This window comes from Zophobas morio, unplaced genomic scaffold (assembly GCF_036711695.1).
Source record: "Zophobas morio isolate AGI-343-1 ecotype UQ-CSIRO unplaced genomic scaffold, CSIRO_AGI_Zmor_V1 ptg000076l, whole genome shotgun sequence".
Classification (NCBI taxonomy): domain Eukaryota; kingdom Metazoa; phylum Arthropoda; class Insecta; order Coleoptera; family Tenebrionidae; genus Zophobas; species Zophobas morio.
Window position 1 is genome coordinate 658,716 of NW_026972181.1, and position 13,777 is coordinate 672,492.

The window sequence follows — 13,777 nt, forward strand, 5'->3', positions numbered from 1 at the left end:
TTTTTGTGTTATCATTTCATTTGTTTGACTTTCGAGTGACAGCGGTTTATTGACGATATACAGTAGTTAAGTTTATTGGTTTAATAAACTTGTTTTTAAAAAGAACTTTTCTTTTATTCGCAAATATTATTATTACACTTGAATATTAAGACCCACCACTGACCCGGAAATGACCGGCATTCAGGCAAGACTTCTATCATTACGGGTACTAAGACCATTACACTTGAATATTAATTATTATTGGATTATTTTTATATTGATTGATTATTCACAATTACTTGATTATTCACTTATTTCTACTTCACAATTATTCACTTAAATTATTACAACTTATTGGGAGAGCGCGATTATGACGGGCTTATAAATTACGCGGCGGCGGCTTCTGATCGGAACTTGGTTACGCGGATGACGGATGCTTCTGAACTGAAAAATGAATTATTTCGATGCCTTTTATAAGGAGGAAAACTGCAGAATTGAAGTTCTCATGTTGATATTGATGCAAGTGTGGAAGCGCATCTTGCACGTGACAGGATATGGGTCTGCAGAATGATTGTCCATTGTGGACTTATGCTGATATCATAACACCTCCCTCATTAGATTGAAAATCGGGGGAGCCTGCGATGTCGAATTTTCAAAAGTCTTCCGGTGGTGAACCTGACAACCATCGGGAACGATATCTATGAATTCGGGGCTTGATACACTTGTGCCAAATGAAAAAGATTACTGTAACAATGAAAAATATACAAATTAAAATTGTCCAAATATTAGTGGAGTATGTGACGTATCCGTGGTCCTCTTTTTGAAGATCCTGTTGTATTTCGTGCATCCTGTGGTAAATTGGGTCGATGTCTGCTAAGTCGACTGTTTCGAGTTGTAACGGTTCTTGTTTCCAAATTTCTTCCTTGAGTGGTATATTTGATGAGATTTCTAATTTCGGTGTTTGGATTGACTGTTTCTTGAATTCAGGATTCTGGTAGCTCTGAAGGGTCGTTGAGTTGATTCTTAATTTACATCCATCTGGGACGGTGATAACGTAACTTCCTTTTACTGATAAGTGTTCTTCTTGTTGTCCGCATGTTGAAGTGGCTGGTTGCTCAATTGGGAATATTCCAATCCATTGGTTCTTGTCGATTTTTCTGATTTTTGTGTTTTTAAGGTTGACTTTGATGATTTTACACTGTTGGTAATTTTTCGAAAATTTGAGTAGTTGAATTTCACAAGGTGCTTCTTTGGAAATTTTACTGGTTTGTGGTAAGTTGCAGATATAGTCTCCAGGGGTGACTTCATTACATTTATCGTCGTTCAAACTGAAGTAAAGCTCGTTAAGGTAGAGGTATTTGTGGGATGGTATAATTATTTGATAAGTTTTGGAGTCATGCTGAATGGGAAATGGGTATAATTGGTAAAAATTGTAATTATGAGGTTCGGTAAGAGGTATCTCAAAAATAAACGTAATATGCAGATCTTTTTGATAAGCCTTAATTTGGATTATTCTTTCGTAGGTTAAAAGGTTTGCTTCGTTGGCTTCGTAGGCGAGGCTTTTTTTGTCGAGTTTGTTCTCTACTATTTTTAGTTCATTTAACAGGTCCTTTGGGTCGATTATTGAATTGTGCAGTGTGTTCAATTTTGCGAAGCTGATTGCTGTTTCGATTTCTTCTAATATTCTTAATATTTCCTGCGATATGGTGATCATTTGGAGAAAAACTGTATGCAGATGTAGAAGTGGGTAAATCTCGATTTTTGTGGAAATAGTTCGATTGATGATTGATTCGATTTCGGTGATCTTCTTTTTGAATATTTGTTGATTGATCGTTAATCTGGCGATGCTTTCGTTGAATTTTTCTATTGCTGTGGTAGTTAGGGAGATTTGTTCATCAAGGAGAATTTTCTGTTTATCTTGCTGGGTTTGAATTTGGGATATTAAGGTTTCATAGCGTTGTCCGTCTTCGCTATCTAAATTTCCAGTGATTGCTTTTACTGTGCTACCTAAGAAGTTGATTAGGCCTCTTTTGGTTCTTCGATAGTTTTTTGATATTGTTTCCGGAAATAACTGAGTTATATGTTGTTCTATTTGCGTGAATAATTGGTCCAATACTGATTTATAACTGTGTACTTCGTTATGTAAACGTGTGGGATTAATTGTATTATTGAAATTATTTTCTAATTCTTTTGCGTGTCTACGGAGATTATCATATTCACTAATAAGCTTTTCTATGTCGAATATTCTTATGAATGTCCAATGATCGATTATGTTTCTGGCAATACCTAATTTTTGGGGTAGTAGTCCAGAGTTTTCGGTGATTTTTGTTATATGTGGTTGAAGTTGGTTGGATCCATAGATTTTGATGATTATCCTGGAACAGGAGGTCTTAAACTATCCATATGTACTCTCTTGGTTTGTTGATCTTGTGAGCGTATCATGCAGGTGTTATCATTATTGATTGCAGTAATGATGTATGGTCCTATGTATCGATTCTTTGATTTATTTCGGTCAGCTTGGGGGTTTTTCTCGTAAACTTGTTGTCCTAGTACGAATGTATTTTGATTGGGTTGTTTGTTTCGTCTTTCGATTACATGCTCCTTGTGTTGTTGCATATCTTTAGTGATTTTCTGGTAGATTAATTTCATTCGATTTTTGTGATCGATGTTGTACTGTTGGAATTATCGGGTGTCGTGATAAATATCAAAAGGGTTTCGTGACGTTGTGTGTCCTAATAATAATTCGAGTGGAGTATAATTGGTGACTGAATGGATTGAGTTGTTGTATCCGATAATTGCGTAAGCCATGGTGGTAATCGGTGGGTCTTTGAAGTATTGTTTCAGAATTCGGTAATGTTCTGTGAGAGTTGAATGTAGTCTTTCAATTAAACCATTTGATTGCGGATGTCTTGGTGTTGTAAAGTGAGATTTGATTTTGTGGGTTTCCAAAAGTTTTTTCACGGTGTCATTTTGAAATTCTAATCCTGAGTCAAATGTGATTTTTTCTGGTACTCCATAGTGTTGGAAAAAGATTAATAGTTTGTCACAAATTTCGATAGCGTTTTTGCTTGAAACTTGATATGCTTGGGCTAATTTCGTGAATGCGTCAATAACTGTTAAGAATGTGGTTCCTTCGATTGTAAATAGATCCATGTTTGTTTGTTGAAAGGGTCTGTCAACTTGTTCTGTTAGTTTTAGTGGAATCTCGGGGGGATGTCTTTCGTATTTTGTCCTGCATATTTCACATTTATTGATGTAATCGGCTACGTCTCCGGTTAATTTTGGCCAGTAATATAAGCGTTGTAATCTGGTGTATGTCTCACGTATTCCTCTATGATTGGTCTTTCCTTCATGGTGATCTCTTATTTATTCTTTTTGTTCGTTTTTGTCTGTGATTAGAGTTATTCTTTTGGTACAGCGTTTGAGAATTGGTGCTTTGGTGTTGAATGTTTCGTTGTATACTTTGCAAAAATCTCTGTACATTCTTTCGGTGTCGAAGAAGCAATAATAATGTCTTTTTGGTTCGCAATAATCTATTAAAAGATCTTTGATTTGTTGATTATTGTTGTCTTGAGCGATTTGAGCTTTGATTATTGTCATTCCGTTTTCCTTTATAATTTTTGGTCTTGACGAAGGGTTTGCAAAAACTGTGGTTATAAAAATTTGTCTTTCTTTTCGGTCGATTGCATCTTCACAGATGTTGATTGTTCTTGGTGTTTCGTTGTTTTCTCGTCGTGAGGTTACTGATGGTGTGTTTATTGTGTTAGTGATGGTACTTTCAGATTGACTAATTTCTGATTGATTGTAATTTGGTTGGTTATTTCCTGTTTGTCTGGAATTTGATGTATCGGATGGGTTTGTTCCTAAAATTGCTGATATTGTGTCTGATGAATTACTTGGTGATAAGTTTCTCGGTGAACTGCTTCTTGGTGAATATCTTGGGGTATTGTTTGGCGTTGGTATTCTAAATGTTGGTATTGAGAATTCTTCGGGAGTTGTTGGTGAGAAGTCTGTCAAGTTTGGAATGGGAAGTGCGTCGTTGTTGCTGATTGTTGGTTCTGGAGTTCGTAATCCTGTGTTTTGGTTTTCATTTTCTTGTATTAGCTCGTTTAGTAACCGTTCTAGTTCTTCATCTGGTTGAACTGCAATTGATTGTGCGTCAATGTCCAGAGGGTAAATTTGTATTCTTGAGAGTGCGTCAGAATTTGTGTTAAATTTTCCTTTTTTGTAGACGATGTCGTAATCATATTCTTCTAGCTTTAATCTCCATCGTACTAATTTTGAATTGGGTTCTTTGAGTGAAAATAGCCATTGAAGTGGGCGATGATCTGAATAGATAGTGAATTTTCTTCCGTATAGGTAGGGTCTGAAATATTTGGTTGCCCATACTATTGCGAATAATTCCTTTTCGATAGTTGAGTATTTTTGTTCAGTCTCATTGAGTGTTCTTGATGCGTAAGCAATTGGTTTAACTTCTCCTAGTTGTCCTTGTGATAAGACTGCTCCTAGGGCGACATTTGATGCGTCTGTTGTTAAGATGAATGGTCTTGAAAAATCTGGGTATTGTAAAATTGGATGGTTGATCAAAATTTTCTTACAGGTCTCGAATGTTGTTATGAATTGTTGGTCATGTGTTATCTTGGCATTTTTCTTCAAGCATTTTGTCAAAGGTTTTGTGAGCTGTGCAAACTTTGGTATGAATTTTCTGTAATAACCGAGTAGTCCTAAAAATCCTTTAATTTCCTTCTGGGTTTTCGGTAATGGGTAGTTCATGACTGCTTTTATTTTGTCTGGGTTTGGTTTTACTCCTTCGGGTGTGATAACGTGTCCTAAATATGCTACTTCTTTTCGTAAGAATTCGCTTTTGTCTAATTGTATTTTGACGTTTGCTTTTCTTAATCTTTCAAAGACTTCTTTTAATCGTGAGATATGTTCTTCAAGTGATGTTGAAAATATGATGATGTCATCAAGGTAAACGAGGCATTTTTCGTTCTGTATTCCTCTTAGAATATTGTCCATGACTCGTTGGAATGTAGCTGGGGCATTCTTTAATCCAAAGGGCATACGTAGAAATTCGTAATGTCCATTTTCTGTGCTGAAGGCTGTTTTTTCTATGTCGTCAGGGTGCATTTCCACTTGGTGAAATCCTGAGGCTAAGTCGAGTGTGGTGAAGTACATGCTCTTTCCTAGCTTGTCCAAAATGTCATCGATGTTTGGTAGTGGATACTTGTCGTAAATTGTTTTTTCATTTAACTTTCGGTAGTCTACTACGAGACTCCACTTCTTTTCTTTTGAAGCGTCCATTTTCTTGTCTACGATCCATATGGGTGATGACCAAGGTGAAATTGAAGGTCGAATTATTCCGTGTCCTAGATTGAATATATTTGTTTTCGTACTTCTTCTTTGTGTACTTCTGGGTATCTGTATGATTTTGTAAAAGTTGGATTTTCATCTTTGGTTCTTATTTGATGCTTGATTTGATTGTTGAACGTTAGGGGTAAACGTCCGGTGTGAAAGATGTCTCGATATGCATGGCATAATTTCCAAATTGCATCTTTTTCTTCTGTGTTCATGTGCTTCAGTCGGAGATTGTATAGATTGTCTTTTAAGATTTCGTCAATATTCGGGTGAATTGGACATAATGGTGGTTGTGGATTGAATTCGTATGTATTGACCGTATTGATTTCTAAAGGCTTGAATAATGTGAAGGTCAATTCTTGATCCGTTGGGTTGATTATGGTGGTCGTTGCTTTTTTGTCCTTGACGGTGACGTATGAGGCTGGTATTTCGGCTGCGTCGAATTTTTGGTGGTGTAAGATTCGTTCTGTGATATCTTTGTCAACAGGTATTTGAATGATTTGTTCAGTTCTTGGTTGAAGATTCATTTGAAAAACTGGTTTTCTTCTTTTTATTTCATCACATTCAAAGTAAATGGGAACTATGGCTTTTTCTGTTATCAAAAAATTTTTTCCAAAGTCTAAGCATGCGTTTATTGAACGTAGGAAATCAATTCCGATTAATCCATCGTATTTAGGATTGAAGTCAAATAGAAAATGTTTTTGTTTGATGTCTGGTCTTCCAAAAATTTGCGAAATTGGGATTGTTACGCTTTCTGAATGTTGAGTGGTTGCGTGAACTGAATGTATTTGAAATGCATCTTCTCTGATGTAAGAAGGATAAAATTGTTGTGCGACTTGAGGGCGTAGCAAACTGCTAGCTGATCCGGTGTCTATCATTAATTTTAAATTTAATTCCGGTGTCCTTATGTATGGCAATCTTGAAATGTAGTTTGTGTCTATGTTGAGTTCGATTGTAGGTTGTTGTGGGCGAAATGTTAAGTCTGGTCCTCGAGAGGCGGGGTTAGCCAAAAATTTTGATTTGGAGAAATTTCTTCGGGTATAACAGCTTCATTGGAATCACTTGTTGCGAACGTCTGTCCTTGAAATTGTGCAAATGTGCCATTTTCATCTGATTCATTTTCTTCAAGTTTATTCGGAAATGGGAGATAATTTGTTTGAGGTGAGTCATTGCCGTTGTGATATAATTCTTCGAAGGTGTATTTTCTTCTTTGATTTTGATTTGAATTTTGAGTTGGCCTGGCTGTCTGTGTGTCCATTGGTACAACTTGATTTCTTATTGTTTGTGTTTCCATTGCAATTGGTCTTGGAAAATTGTGTCTCACATTCGGATTTGGGGCGAATACATTTCTTTGAAAATTTCTGGGATTCGGATTTTGATTGAGATTCGGGTATTGATTTTGTTGAAGATTTTGCGGATAATTTTGTTGATAGCTAGGCATTGTGGGAACTTGATGATAAATTGGTTGTCGCGGAAATCTGTTTAAGATATTCCTTTGTCCGGTATTTTGCTGATGTATGCGTTGCATTTGAGGTTGAGGTCGCGAGTGGAACTGTGTGCGTCCTTGATTCGGATGTGAAGGTTGATGATTAGAAGAATGTTGAGTTGCATTTCTATTTATGAAGTGCATGGAACTGTTGTTTGATTTTAATTCACGTGATTTGTTCTGAATTAAATAATTTGTCCGATTTTTTACATATAAAATGTTTTCTTCATTGAGTATTTGTGCTTGTGCTGCTTCCAGCGTTTGTGGATTTCTTGAGCGAATTATTGAACCGAGTGGCTCTCGTAAACCACTTAAAAATGATTTGAGGGTTAAATTGTCGAACATGTTTCTTTTTACTATTCGAATTCCTTCATTGGGTTCTGTTACTGCAAGATTTGAAAGAAGAAGACTTTTCATGTCTTGACAGCGAATGTAAAATTGTTGCGGGGTTTCGTTTTCTTGTTTTAACAGCATTAAATCTCGTAAGAGCGAGTTTTCGTCTCTTTGGTCTGCGAAGTTTAATTGTAATATATTTTTTAAGGCTCTCCAAGTATTAATTTCTCTTGATCCCGTTACTACTTTTGCCTGTCCGGTTAATTTGTTTTTTATCGCGGTTAATAGGAATTTGTTTATGAATGCTTGTGGATTTGCTGCGTCGTGAAATTGTGTGACGATTTATTCGCAAGCAGAAAGAAAGTCAGCGAGTTCAGATGCTTCTCCAGCGTATTTGGGAATGATGTCCAAAAACGATGAATGAAATTCCGCCATTTTTTGATTTTGATTGTTTTGATTGTCTTCGGTTTCAACGAACAACCGTTCGATTAATTGTACGAGATCCTCAATGGACTCGCTCATCCAAGGGATTTGATTGAGAAAGGAACGAGTTTTTACTTACATTAACGTCAGTGCGAAGTGTGTTTGCATTTTTCTTTTCTTGAAACAAAGTAGGAGTCTGGCGATTCTTGTCCAGGAGTCCTGTGGCGATTGTGGAGAATTCGGCGATGCTTGTCCGAAATTCTGCGGTGTGAAGGCGATGCGGAGATGATGCGAATTTTCGGCGATGCTTGTCCGAGATTTTCGCGGTTGAGATGGTTCTTTTTCGGAATCGGGTCTCGAACGATTTTTATTTCTTAACACGATCCGTACGACTGCGCCAGTTAAGTTTATTGGTTTAATAAACTTGTTTTTAAAAAGAACTTTTCTTTTATTCACAAATATTATTATTACACTTGAATATTAATTATTATTGGATTATTTTTATATTGATTGATTATTCACAATTACTTGATTATTCACTTATTTCTACTTCACAATTATTCACTTAAATTATTACAACTTATTGGGAGAGCGCGATTATGACGGGCTTATAAACTACGCGGCGGCGGCTTCTGATCGGAACTTGGTTACGCGGATGACGGATGCTTCTGAACTGAAAAATGAATTATTTCGATGCCTTTTATAAGGAGGAAAACTGCAGAATTGAAGTTCTCATGTTGATATTGATGCAAGTGTGGAAGCGCATCTTGCACGTGGCAGGATATGGGTCTGCAGAATGATTGTCCATTGTGGACTTATGCTGATATCATAACACAGTGCATCTTTTTACTTCCCGAGCGTAAGCAAAAGGAAGTATTGTAATCGAGCCTGTCGGCCGACTCTCTACTTTTACATTTTCTCGATCTTTCATGACCCCTAGAAGACGAAGAATTAGGTCTCCCATTTCCGTCTGTCTGTCCGTCTGTCTGCCGTCCCGGATTTTTATTAGACAGATAATCTCCGAAAGTACTGGACCGATTGTTGTGAAATTGTGTACTTATATTAGGAATATCATGTAGATGGTAAAACGCTAACCAAAATTTGTACATAGTAAATGGGTCTTAAATTGTATAAAATAACATAGTCCTACACATATAGTTTACGACTCTGAATTGAGTGTTTACCCGAAACGTCCAGATTTTTGGAAAAAAAATCAAAATTATAAAACAACATTTTGCAATTTAATTTTGAATCTACTAATCCGAATGTTTTGAAATGTCGCAGATGTTTTAAGGCTATAAAGAGCATCATAAATCTTTAGTCAAAATATATTTGGTTATCCCCTCCAAAAACTTGATGACGTCAGCTCAAAAGTTTGGCGAATAAATCCTTTCTAAAATATGCAAAATATGATGCGTCTGTACTTGTGATATATCACTCCATTCATATTTTTTGGATTTGCATATACAGGGTGACTCAAAAAAAATTAATGAATGCATCAATTTATTTTATTGATTTAATCAGGAATAAATCTTGGAGATGTTTTAAAGTTATCATAAGCGTGGTAAATTTTTTATCAAAATATATTTGCTCTTCCCCCATAAAAAATTGATGACGTCACTACAAAATTTTGCTGAATAAATCCTATCTGAAATGTAAAAAATATGATGAGTCTGTACTTGTGATTTATCATTCCAATCATATTTTTTGGATTTGCATATACAGGGTGACAAAAGAAAAATAATGAATGCGTCAATTTATTTTATTTATTTAATCAGGAACTACAGAACAGAATGCTGTGAAATCTTGGAGATGGTTTAAAGTTATAAGCGTGGTAATTTTTTTATCAAAATGCATTTGCTCATCCCCCCTAAAAAATTGATGACGTCACCCTAAGATTTGGTGAATAAATCCTATCTAAAGTGTACAAAATATGATGAGTCTGTACTTGTGATTTCTCATTCCATTCATATATTTGGATTTGCATATACAGGGTGACTCAAAATAATTAATGAATGCGTGAATTTATTTTATCGATTTAATCAGGAATTACAAAACCGAATGCTTTGAAATCTTGGAGATGTTTTAAAATTATCATAAGCATGGTAAACTTTTGTTCAAAATGAATTTGTGCTTCCCCCCTTGAAAAATTGATGACGTCACCCTAAATTTTGCTGAATAAATCCTATCTAAAATGCAAAAAATATGATGAGTTTGTACTTGTGATTTATCATTCCATTCATATTTTTTAGATTTGCTTAAGAGGTGGCTCATAAAAATTAATGAATAAGTCAATTTATTTTATTGATTAAATCAGGAACAGCTCACTCCATTTTCTTAAAAATTTGGAAAGGCAACACTTGTTATTAGTATTACATTGGACCAACCCAATTTGATAGACATAAAATTTTGTAAAGTAAAAACTCATTTGAAACATTAGCGTAGCACGCTTATTTACATTTACTTTAACATTACAGACATGCATTTGTTTTGTGCGCTGACTAGGTTCCGCGAATGTGGTATAGACATGTTTATAATCAACCAATTGTGAATTCCACCGTCAAAAATTAAAATAAAACCCAATGTTTTATATAATAAACGGAAGTTGAAGCAATAGAAATCTCTAGACGACCATCGGTTTTGTTTACAGTTTCTCTGTTTGACTCTCACGTATACAGTCTCAGCAAGTGTTACGCATGTCGTCTTACATTAAGAATTCTTATACATAAACGATTTTCAGTTGCCTCTCCTAGTACACGCCGTATACGTGAGTAAATTGTTTCGTTATTTTATTGATTATTACTAGAGCTGTGCGGTTGAAATTTAAACGCTGCGAATTGACCCCCACTCCGGCAGGCCAGAGGCTTACAACCGACGTTATGTATCGCGAAGAAAATTACGCGAAAAATAATGTTAACGGCATGTCAGTTGATGATTTGAAAATCCATATTCACGAAATAAGAGTAATCATAATTTTAATAATGTTCAGGTGTCCGTCTCGCTGACAATAAAACTATTTGTGTGAATTATCAAAAATAATCCACAACTAAAAAGCGAGAAGAAGGCAAGGCAAGGCTGTGTAGCGATCGGCACTGTGGGCCGATAGTGGGGGTAAATAAATTTCAACCGCACAGCTCTAATTATTACAAATCAATATTCAAAAAGACCCGATTCATTTTCCCGAAAATTTGGGTATACAATAATTTTATTGTTAGTATTACACTACATCTATCCCAACTGATATACGTGTCCTTGCAAAAATGTTGATAACGTCATCGCAATTTTTTTTAAATTCCCACTACAAAAATGTAGTGAGAAGAAAAACACAATAGGCATGCAGTCGTCAAGTTTCCGACAGCGAGGGAAGTACTGTCTAAACTCTTTAGACCAATTTTTTAAAAGTGGCCATAGGGATTCCCATGTTTAATTTTATACCCCGTGTTAACTTATGTTTGAGTAATTCAGGGTTGAAATTTTTACTGGATGTAATTTGGATCATCTTGTGTCACACTTTAAATTAAAGGACATTTCTTAAAAAAAAATATATATTTGGGTATTTTCGTTTGTAATATTGTCGGCAGCCATGCAAAAACAGACATTTACCTGACGTTTCTAAAATTTGATTACTCGTTTGATTACTGGTTTTTAGTGACCGAAATTCGTCAATATGCCACAGTACACAATTAAAGAAAAAGTAGAAATGCTCACTGATAGATATATTAAAGGCTTAAACAGGAAAAATTGCGCATAATTGTGCTGCAACATACCTAGATCGTCCTAGACCCGGCAAGAGCATAATTTAAAAATTTTATGGCAGATTTTTTCTCGATCGTGGACATCAAAAAGGCAATTTCAGTGAAATTTTATTTTATTTCCTTCATTTATGTTTGAATTCCATCATTCTGTTTCTTTTCTAAAAACTGCAATACAGGTATTTCATGGCTAAATTGAAATTATGCTGTCAAAAATGACAAATTAAAGTGATAAGTCAAAACCTTCTATGATGTACCAAAATTTTTTAATCAAAATAATTTTAATTTTTTAAAGCACAAATTAATAATTTACTGCAAAATGTGGTAATGGAAATTAAAGTAAAACCCTAAGGCTATTTTCACCGAAAAAATCACTTCTGGGTTTTCACCGTAACAATAGTTAACATGGGAATCCCTATGGCCACTGTATATGATTTGGAGTATTACGAAATAGAAAAGGATGATGAATATTGGACTAAATAAATGAAAACATATCTGGAAAACTTCTGTTTAAATCCAATGCTTCCAGAAATTATTGATTCTGGAATCGAAACGGACCGCGCCAGGATATTTAAAGAAAAAGATCATAGATCTTAAGTTAGACGAAAATATTACTGTTTATTTAACAATATGTCCATATTTTAAAGAGAGTAATCAACTGAAGAATTAGACAATTTTAGCATTTGTTTTCTCTTTCTGGAGGTGGTAGTAATATACTAGCTACCATGTATAACAAATGCTAAAACAACGTCTATTTGCAACATAATAATATTTTTTTGCGCAGCCATAGTTGTAATTGACATTTTACGTTGACACGTGGCGTGTCGCAATGGCAATGAAAAAGGATCTAGTGTTGCAAAATACAAACGAAAAATTTAAGCTTTGAAAAAATAAATTGATTATCACAAAGTAATTACTACTAATTGATAATCATGTATCTAAAGTTATTATAACAAAAAGTGGCTCGAAATTTTAAAAAAGTGCAATTTAAGTTGTAATCTTAAATAGGGGAATTTGTTGATCAAAATTTTGATTTGTAGTAATTTGACAGTTGACACTATTCGGTGGTTTGGTTTATGTTGTTGACAACTATTATGTTATTACTGTTTGTTAGTGGTATGTTTGGTAATGATACGCACCTTGGTTATTATTATATATTAAGGTTGCAATGACATGTGTTAACAGCTGGATGGTTGGAGGATGAGAGAGCGTTGAGAAGCCGAACATTGCAATTCAAGCCTATCGCATGCGCAGTACCCTTAGTACAATACTTGCGTACATACCATATATCTCCCCCCCTATTCTGTTGACACTTATAGTACTATGAATTACATTTTGCACTTAAACTACACATTTTACTTAACTAACATAATCTCTTAAACTATCACATCTTACTCTAACTATTTTCCCTCTCCCTCCTTTCGTTTAACATTGACTAAAAGATAAGAGAAAAAAAAATCATTGTCTATATCTTGGAGGTATCTTAACATCTCTTTTTGGTCGGTGTACTATGGATGACTGTTGAGTCATTTGAGGTAATAAAGTGTCATGATCGGAAATATCGTTTGGAGGCGCAGTTGTCTCTGATGTGCCAGGTATGGGATGAATGTCTTCAGGATGAGTATCTGATCTGAAATAGGATCCCACAGGCAAACCCGTGTATCTCTGCAATGTACATTTGTTATCCTTTTTTTTTTCTGTTCTGCGGATATTGCGGTTTCTGCAACTGCCGACCTAATTTGATTCAAGTGTCTCTTCCATACTTGTCCCGATTGCAATCTACATAGGTATACCACTCTACCAAGTTTTTTTGCAATCTCAGCCCTAATCCATGATTTGTGGTTGAGATCACGAATAATGACTGAGTCACCTATCTCAAAATTTCTAAATATTTTCTTACAGGAAGTCGTCTCTACTATTGCAGATCGTGTTTTTAGCAAATCTAAACGTAGTCGCAATTTTCTGCCAAACATTAATTGAGCTGGTATTTCACCTGAAGTACTATTAGGGATATTATTATGAATTAACAAAAATCTACATAATAACGTTTGAATATTAACACTACGATTATTAGAATCACTTAATGCTGATTTCAGTTTATTCTTGACTATCTTAACACTACATTCCGCTGGACCGTTGCTTTGCGGGTTTTAAGGTGGTGTTTTAACATGTTTAATACCATTATTGTGAAAAAAATGTTCAATTTCGTCGGATACTAACGACGTGCCATTATCAGATACGATTGTAACAGGTAAACCAAATCGCGCGAAACATTCTCTTAATTTCTCTATCGTTGTCTCCGATGACAAATTTTTAACTAAATACGCGTCGATCCATTTAGAGTAATAGTCGATTATTACTAAGAAATTGTGATCCCGTAGGTTAAAGTGATCGATATGAATAGTGGTAAAAGGTTCGGAACATTTCGGCCATGGTGCCACTGATT